Here is a 9,781-nt window from a genome sequence, read left to right on the forward strand (position 1 = left end):
CAGCAGGAAAGATTTGTCCTACTGTGATACATAAAAGCTGTGATTGGTTTAAGATGAGATTTAAAACCCTGTTAATAATCCAGCAGTTAACACGTACATCCACCTTGAGTATTCCCATCTTGGACTTGGGCTCACTACAGAACAAGGCAGAATACGATTCATCATATCTGGGGTTACAATCTCCATTACCTACAATGCGACAGATTTGGTCTCTCAACTACTTTTAGTGTTGTGGTGAGCTTAAGTGGCATCACTTATGCCTTGTTTTTGAATGGAGAAGCTGTAGATATAATACTCTTTGACAAAAATCATATGATCTGTTAAAAAGAAGGTCACTGGAGATTCTTTAGTAGTTCAACGGTTACATATAAATACATAAACTGCAAATGAGTACAAAACCCTGAGACTATTAATCAGTGAATGCCAGAATGTCTTAAAGCAGCTGATAATTTATCTTTAAATAAAACCAGATTAATTACATAATAAAAAGTAATTAGCTCAGTCATTGGATGTACCCCAGTGATTTATTATGCTTTTCAGAATTCAAAAGTTTACAGACTTATGAAAGTCAATTTTAAGCACTTGAGGGCCATCCAAATGCAATTTTTAGCGCTACAGTATGGGTCGAAAAGTGCTGGCTCCAGCACTACCCATAATGCATTGCTTTCCTTTTAAATTAATCCGACACATTTTCCCAACCAATTTTAGACAATTTAAGGCAGTTGTCAGTGCAGCACAGCACCATCATAGAGACGTACTGGGACGAGCTTGTTTACTGCACTGACTGGCTGTGTGCTGTGCTGCAACGAAACATAGTGGAGCAATGAATTAGAGCATCTGTAATAGTTTAATTGTTACAGAGTCTGAGTTTTTATTGTATTTGAGTCTGCCTTTATTGTTACACAGTCCAAGTTTTTATTTATTGAAGCTCATATTATATTGTTTTTTTAATAATTTATGTTAATATTATTTTTATGTAATTTATGTCAACATTATTTTTCAACATTATAATTGATGCTTATATTTTTTTATACTAAGTTTATATTATTTTCATGTGTTTAAGGCAGCAGCCAACATTTCGGTATCAGCATTGACTGAGCAGTGAGCACTATGTTGGACTTGAAAATAAACAGTATGACAAAATATTCACTCTGATCTTTTTGAATCCTGCACCTGGTTAATAAGGTATGAAAAAACTAACACTAAACTAAAACTAAGCCTTGTTGCAAAAATCAAAACTAAATAAAAACTAGAATGCCTGCTCTAAAACTAATTAAAACTAAACTGTAATGGAAAATAAAATGTCAAAACTAACTAAAACTAAACTATAATGACAAATCCAAAACTATTATAACCTTGGGAATAAGACACCGGAAAAGGGCAGCAGGCTGGACTCAAATTGGCAGTTTGAGGGCGTGGGAACTAACCCCAAGGCCATACAGCCAACCCCCATAATGCAAATGTATTGAACGTTTCATTTCTCCCTCCCCACAGTAATCTCTAAAATTACAGACACAGTCATCATAGACTTTATAAATGTCTACACATATTTGCTGAAAACCGAGGCTTTGGTAAGCATGATAAGATTGAAGGTATGGGTTATTGTACTTTTTTCCCCCTTTTTTTTTTGAGAGACACTCCTTCAGAATGAAAAGGCTTTGTAAAATGTTCACATTGAGGCAAAAAAACAACAACTTTTGTGTCAAATTGGGAACATTAAGTTGAAAATGTTGAATTTTAAATACTTTTATCCCCTGAATTTGAAATAAGGCTGATTTATCACTTTCCCATCTCACAGTTTACTATGGGAATCATCAGTTCATAATATTACGGGGTAATGAGTCTATAACAGCACTCTGATGTGCTGTATCCTGAAAGCTCTTTGCTAAACCCAAGCAGTATTTTATTTTTTCATGTGTAATTTTGAATCTGAGAATGTGTTAGACTATTTTATGCTCAGGTTTTGTTGATAACTGTTATATGAAACATTATACTGTGCTACAGTTAAACAAAAATTAGGTGATAATGCATAGATTTATTTGCTGTGATGATAAGCTTTAGGTTAAATCAGGAAACCATGTTGTCATCCCAGCTCCAGGATGCTGTTTGTGTCTTTTTCTGTATAACCCTCTTCTCTGTAACTCCTCAATTCAAGCTGACAGCAACAGTTCAGCCTGTACTCTCAGGTACCACTGATGTCACACTGCAGAACAAGAACAATACCTGCTACAACCTGCTTTCACTTGCTTTCTGTTAAAGAGATGGTACCAAAAACACCTTTCTGCAAATCATCTCCAGGATGCATTGGAACCAGTCAGTACTGCTAACATTCAGAGCCTCAGATGTACATTTTATCATGATTCATCTGTAGGGGTGAAAAATAAAACAACTTTGTCTCACATCTTCTTCACCAACACTGTTACCATAGTAACCGGTACTTGTGCTGTCTCTTGTCTGAGGCTGAATTATCAGAGAAGAGCGTACTGTTGCCAGATAACGTCCATTTTCACAAACAAGGGTGTTATCCCCACAATGCGTGTAAAAGAAACAGAACTTAGTTTATGGAAAACATAGGGGAGAATTTACCCCATAAGCAAGCACAACAATGATAATTCTGCCTGCTTGACTTATTGTTCTTCCATGTTATTAGAGCACAAGTTAAAGGGTCGCTGTATCCCTTCATTAGCCAAAGCCATCTGTGTTGATGACCTGCAAGATTGAAATTATTTCCCCTCCAACTACAGACGTCTGTGACTTATTGTTCACAGCCCCTTTCAGAGAGTTGTCAGCCCACTCCCTGATAAATATTTATGATAATTACACTGCTGGCTACTTCTCTTTTCACAACTTTACCTGACATTTGACTCTGACCGCAAACTGAATCACCTCAATTGTTTTTTGTTTCCTCATCCAAAAATTAAAATGTTAATATTTCTGAATAATTCTATCACTAATTGTCCCAACAGTGGTAAACATTATCTGCCCTCAAACACCTGGCTGTGTTTATTAACCATGAAGCACTTTAGACTGCATTTAAAACTCATTGAAAGTATTCACAAAGTTCAATGTTATTGACCCCTTTGACAGAAATCTTTGTGAGTCTCTGTTGACCCTGTCCTGCATGAATGTTTTAATATGAAGGGGTTATCCTCTTGGTGACTTTGAAAAGTGCTTCCTCAACTGATAACGTTTGATCGAAATGACACAACACATGACACCACATCACGACATGACACAATATGATGTATAAGATATGGTAAAATATAATGTAATAATAAATGAAAAGATAGATTGCGTCTTGATTGAATACAATGATGATAACATGATGCAAGATAGGTCATGATATGATAATGTATGATATGAAAGATATGATATGACATGACATGATATTATGCAATATGATACCAAGTGACACAACACGCTATTGTACTATGCGGTTCAAAACAACACAATATGATATAATACGACACGATATGAGGAAATAACATAAGCTACAATGTAATATGGCATGATAGAATACCCTAGCATATTATAGCATAAGATATGGTATGTTGACTGCAATTTGATATGATAGAATATGTTATCAAAATCAAAATATATTATTTTGCATATAAAAACATTTCTCAAGTCCACACTAAGAATGCAAATCATTATTTTCCCAGTGCCTTGATTTGAGAATCAAAGTAATGCAATGAAATGTACTTTTTGATCTTGATTTTTAAATATTGACTGAAGCATGCAGGCAGACCAAATGTCACATAACGCCAGCTGCTCTTAACACCAGCCCCTATCCACGGACAACTTGACTAACTACATAGACAAATCCAGTTAGAAGACAGCTGAATGAGTGTTCTGTTAAAACTGCTTTTACCCTGCTTACTCTTGATTTTATCAGTGTCATACATATTGTCACTAATGGCAGCCCTGCTCTGTACTATAAGGTCTTTGCTCCTAACCTGTCTTAGCTTTGTATGCTTGCACATGAAAGGCTTTGGCATTCCACATGGGAAGGGCGAGGAGATCCCAGAGCAGAGCCATACTAACAAATATAACTTGTTGCATGTCTTTCTGAAAAGAGTGTTGTTGACCAAGTAGTAGGAGACAGTTTTACATCACCTGTATTCCACATGTTTTTACAATGCACCACACAGATAACTTAAAAAGATAAGAACATTATAAATTACATGGATAAACCAAACAGCTTGAGGTATTCAAGTTAAAAAAAACTTGGATTGATCAAAGCAAAATGAGTGTCTACACTGTCAAATGTCTGAAAATGGGAGTTTGGCGATTGATACTCCATATAAAAAGGTATTGTGTATCAGAGCGTGTAAAAGTCCATACACTAATCTAATAGCTTGGCTTATTAGTCCCCTAAAATCAAATCAATCAGAATCTAATCAACAGTATTAACATCATACCATGGCAAACAACAACAAAGCAGTGCTACGAGAGAGTTCAGTGTTTCATGTCAAAGCTGACAAAATATTACTATTTCAGTGTCTTTTCACCTTAATTGTGGATTTTCAATCCATAGAGGGATTCTAGATATGTCCAGGTTAACTGAACCAGTACTGGAAAGGAAATATAGTTTAAGTTATCTCTTTCCAAGAGAATTAAAGATTACTGAGCACACCGGGAGGTAGCTGCAACTACTTGAAATAAGCAAGAGCCTCCCTGCTGTAGTTTTCTAGGAGTACTGTATCTGAAAACGCACATTTACACAAAGCCAGTCTAGCACACAAACCTTTGAATCAACTTGGGAGGAAAGGTTGAAGAGAGGAGCAGAGAACTCCGACTATAGAGTTTTTATTTCAGCTTCAAAACAAAGCCATTGTTTTGATAACTTCACACAGAATATATCACTCAGCGACTCGCTAAATTTGGTCCTGTTACCCTCCCACAGCAGGGTGGGTGGCAACAATAGAGCACGCTTTGAACCTGGGACAATTTACATTGTTACAGTTGGATCTGTGCCTTCGCAGCATTTGGGTGTAGAACCACACTGCAGCGGGGTTGTAAGAGGCAGAATTTGTTTACCTAAGTGGAGGAGCTGGATGTAGTCCTCACTGCGGTTGTTTTTGGATGGCCTCCATGTTGGAGATCTAGTGGTTAGTGAGTGGTTTACTCAAACTCAGGGCTGTGGTGGCGGTCTGGCTAACTGATCCTTTATATGTTGTCACATTGTAACCCACACTTCTGTAAAATGAGGCGATGATTTTCAGTTTAATTGTGCTTTAAAACTTCCTCAACACTCTAACCTTAATATTAAAACACTTACATTTACAACTAGATGGGAAAACGTCCAAATTTCAAGCAATAAAATAATTCCTATTAAGATTACGCTGATCAAGCGAGGAGCTGATGAAATCATGAAAATTAATACATCACGTACACCATTTGAAAACCGTATTAAAAACTAAACCGAAATGTCAATAATCAGTCCCACAGATAAAAAGATTTGGGTCAGGTTCTGTCTTTTCAGTTTTATGGCGGTCTATAAATCACATCAACAGGCACACATATTATGAAACCCTGTGCTTCTCCAGCCTCACATCTAAAGTCAACAAATGCTTGTTCAGGGTAATGTTTCCATGGGGGGACATTAATTGAAAGCAGCTGTTTTAAGCCTCTGCAGCTGGAGCTAAGAGCGCAGCTGGAGACAGACTAGCTAAGCAATGAAGATCTACTGCAATGGCAAGTCTAGAGACTGCTATAAAAAGGTCCAATTTTGCTTCAAGCAATATGATGTTTCCAAAAAGTGTAGACCGTATCTTGATATTTTACGTAATTGACAAAATTATGCAAAAAAAAACTGTTTTTCATATGAACCACAAAGTGACATATATCTTTTTTATTGTGTTATAAATAAACTCCCAAAGCCCTGGAGCGCACAGATCACAAAATTGCACCCTGCTACGTGACTAATTTGCTTTTATGTATGCCTCAGCAGAAGCCTGCTACAAGGTATGAAAAGGTAAAAAAGAGTACAACTTACAGCGTTGGTTGCTTTTTGAACTTATCTCGCAGAAGAATTCTCCCAGTTTTACTTCAGACTCCCACAGTTCCACCACTTGCTCGCTGTTTACATTATCACTTTGAAGAGGGTCATCTGGTTTCCCAGAAGAGAGGGAACTGCTGCGTTGCCTCTGATCTCCTGAACTCCCCCGGCTCCTCTGTGACAGCGGCTGCCTATTCTCACAGGAAGGCAAGGAAACTTGTCAGAGGAGGTTCTGGAGTCCGAGCTTTCAGATGGGACTGGACTGGACTGGAAAAATGGGAGGGACAGTCTCCCACCCACAACATTTATATATATGGGCTTATATATCCTTCCTCGCTTTTATCCTGGCCAGTTTCCCTAAAACACATTTGATTCAAAGCACTTCAAAAGCAGACACTTTTAGAGCAAATACTTAAATGTTTTATTAAGCACAAAAACAACTCTAAAACCTGCATTGAACCATAAAAGGAGGAACACTGCAGCAGACTCCTGCCAAGCATATTTTTCCTCTGCATATTGAGCGTGCTTCATGTTCTAAATTTTGCTGTTGAGGAGGACATTGCACACTGTGAATGCTTGCCCGCTATCACCTCCTCCCACATACTCACTCTTACAGTGAGTGAGTAGGATGTGCTGCTCTCCCTCTGTATTGCACCACCTGAACACACCAGGCATCTATAGGGTGCATGCTTTTAGCATGAACAAGGTCCGTATATAGGTGGTAAATACAGGCTATAGAAAGGAAGTTACCATCTTGTCGAGTTTGACAATGATTGCACAATCACGACAAATGATCTCACGGTAAATGTTGGCGACAGCAGAGCATGCGTGGGTGGGTCAGGGGTGCAGTATTGAAGTAACAGCTCACTTGTGCTCTATGAAGAAACATGAAGATTGTTAAATGTGTTGCCCCTGTGTGTGGATTTAAGTGCATTCTGTGCAAGCAGATCTCTGCTGTGATATCTGTTAGTGGATATCTATAATATTTATGAGCCCTACAAACAGAAATATAAGCAGTCTAATGAGAATCCATACATTCAGGAGGAGCAGCTAACGGGAAACTTTCCACTCATGGTGTTATTTTTGTTGGCACCATCTGATGAGTTAAATTTAGACATTTTCTATTTTCCCACCCATAACGCTGCTGTTGTTTTCTTTGCACAGGCTGATAAAACACTCATTTCCTGAGCTCTGTGCAACCACTGAACCCCACCCACAGGACGGCCTCAGTCAAAGAGCACCACCCTGCAGGGTCAAGGGTCATGGTACGATGAAGACAAGTTATTAAAATAAACATCCAGACGGTGAGGCTCAGACATTTCCTCAATACTGGCATAAGTGTGGGCATGACTCTGAGTAGTTGTTGCATTTTCTGAGATACACACACACACACACACACACACACACACACACACACACACACACACACACACACACACACACACACACACACACACACACACACACAAGGGTAAGAAGGAGGACTGAGAAAGTTTCTAAAATGATGCCACATCTTGTAAAACTTGTCAAACTATATCCCTGAGCTACACTGCCATCTAGTGAGGACTCTGCAGATGTAATGACAGTACAACACACCACCTCTCATCCTGTGTCTCCTCCTGAGTCTTCTCCTGTCACAAACAGTCTTGTGCCCTCTCCCTCATTTTGCTCTTGGACAGGCTGAACCAGCTATCTGGAAAATCAGGAAAATAAGAAGCTGGAGGCGATGAAGGCAAAGGAACATAACTCTGTAGCTGGTAGCTTTGAGCTGTAAGGTTTCGTGCTTTCGAATTTGGCAAAACATACTTTTTATTTTGCGATAGATGGGAGTGTAAGCCAGATACTTTCTGCTGATGTTGTGTTAGTTTGCTAAGAAAATTCAATAATGTCTTTGTTTTCAGTCTATAATTTGTGTATGAAGCTGAATCTGTTGCGATTAAGAGGTTTTAAACAGTGGTAGAGACAAAGAAGAAAAAAATTGAACAAAACCTCTCATTTCTGCGGAAAGAAATGTGCCATTAATCTGCATTTTTTTTGCAGAGACATTCCAAAGTATCCTATTCTGAAAAAATAATCCCAAAGCCACTTTTCTTATTTTAAATCTTCCAAGGAACCTTTACTTGAATATCACATTCACGGGCTAACATGGCTTCAATCTATGAAGGATCAACTCCAGGTCACATCCAAAACTGGTGACATGATCACAAAAATTGGCTGCGACAAAACAACACACTGCCCATAAGGGGAAAAACATGTGAGGTATGCTGATGGAACAGACATGACAAAAAGAGCTCTAACATAGACTGTTATATAAGCTGCACGGATGACCTTAGAATGTATAAGGAACTCTAATGAGCAGTGATGAGCTCAACTTTTCACAGAGTTTTGTGTTTGGTATTAATTTTTTTGGTTCTCAGCTGAGTCTGTTACTTTCATTTGAATCCTTCAAAGCATCATGTAATATCTGATATTGTCCCCGTGCATTATGCTGGGGTGTATGAGCTTCAATGAGCTTTTTCGTCACTGAAACGAAGGCATAATGTGAGAGACTTGAAAAGACGATGAAACAAAAGAGGAGTCAAAATATAAAAAAGAGCATGTCAAGAGATTTTTTAGTTGAGATTTCACTGAGGAAAGCATTTGTACTTCTGACTGTGACTTGTCAGAAGCACTGGCATCAAACCTATGCATCACATCAAAACATGTAACCTATCACACAGTTCTTTGAGAGGCGGATATTTGTAGTGCATCACCTTAATCTAGCAGTGGAAGGATGGTTGTGATCTGCTGGCAGTGGCAGACAGACTGTGGGACAAATGAGTTGCCTCTTGTCAGGGAGAGACGCTGGAGTACAGAGTTGGGCTTTCTTTCTTAGCTGCCTCTAATGTTGGCAACAACACGGGCACGCAGCACCACTGTTTGACTGTGCTGCTTTTACTTATCACAGAGCCCAACAGTTTGTAAATAAATCAGAGCCTCTCTCGTGGGGCTAAAGAGCTGCGGCCTTTGTGTTCAGGAGCCTTTGCGGCTTGCTGTGCTCGTGCTGTGCTCTTGTCATTCAGGCTTGAACGACAGCGTTTGCTTTGGTCACTTACACCACCAGCTCCAGCTCCAGATCCGGATGAAAATGTTAATCAGAATCCCATCAATGACCGGCTGGATGGCTCTTGGCTCCGCTAACCAGGGCTCAGTGCCTGGCCCACTTGCCCCAGAGCGAGAGAGGGATAACTCTGATCTTAAAGGCAAAAAGCCTCGACTGTGGTTTCACTTTATGTTGGAAGAAGTACAGGGTGCTGTCAGACCATATTCCCAAGTACTTGAACAGTCTGTCCCAGGCACAAAGCAATTAACTGTTGTTGTGGTTGTGACAGAGCCAAGTGGGATGCCATGCTTCCTTAATTATAGATAGATTTAGTTTTTTATTGATATAATCAGAAGTGATGGCTCAATTTTTAGTCATTTTTTACAGCTTGTGCTGTTCTTTTTTTTTTTTTTTTAATATTTGGCCTCTCTTTATTCAAAAAAGGAAAAAAAAGTCTCTTCCCTTCTACACTGGGATTCATTACCTGTTTGCTTTAGGTAATTTGCCTGAAAGAGACAGCACTATTGCATTAATATTTTACAGGCAGAGGACTCGCACCCTAAATGACTGAAGATAGCCAACTGGCTGTTGCCTAGATAGAGTAATTTCATCATGTAGCTCAGTAATGAATGCAGAAAAAAAGTCTTTTTCAGACAGTTATTCCTCTGTCATTCTAAGTTATACTAATAAACTCAGAC

General features: G+C 38.8%; 1 protein-coding gene across 1 annotated transcript in view; it reads right to left on the reverse strand.

Annotated features, from left to right (window-relative positions):
• add3b (adducin 3 (gamma) b) overlaps window positions 1-6,354 on the reverse strand; it is a 28,671-nt gene extending 22,317 nt beyond the window's left edge. Inside the window, exon 1 of the mRNA XM_074675346.1 lies at window positions 5,999-6,354. The gene's annotated coding sequence lies outside the window, so the exon portion shown is untranslated. The remainder of the gene's footprint in view (window positions 1-5,998) is intronic.
• Window positions 6,355-9,781: the final 3,427 nt, after the last annotated feature.

Source organism: Halichoeres trimaculatus, unplaced genomic scaffold, assembly GCF_033239565.1.
Source record: "Halichoeres trimaculatus isolate MK-OKI-2021-1 unplaced genomic scaffold, fHalTri1.1 fHalTri1_scaffold_8, whole genome shotgun sequence".
Lineage (NCBI taxonomy): Eukaryota > Metazoa > Chordata > Actinopteri > Labriformes > Labridae > Halichoeres > Halichoeres trimaculatus.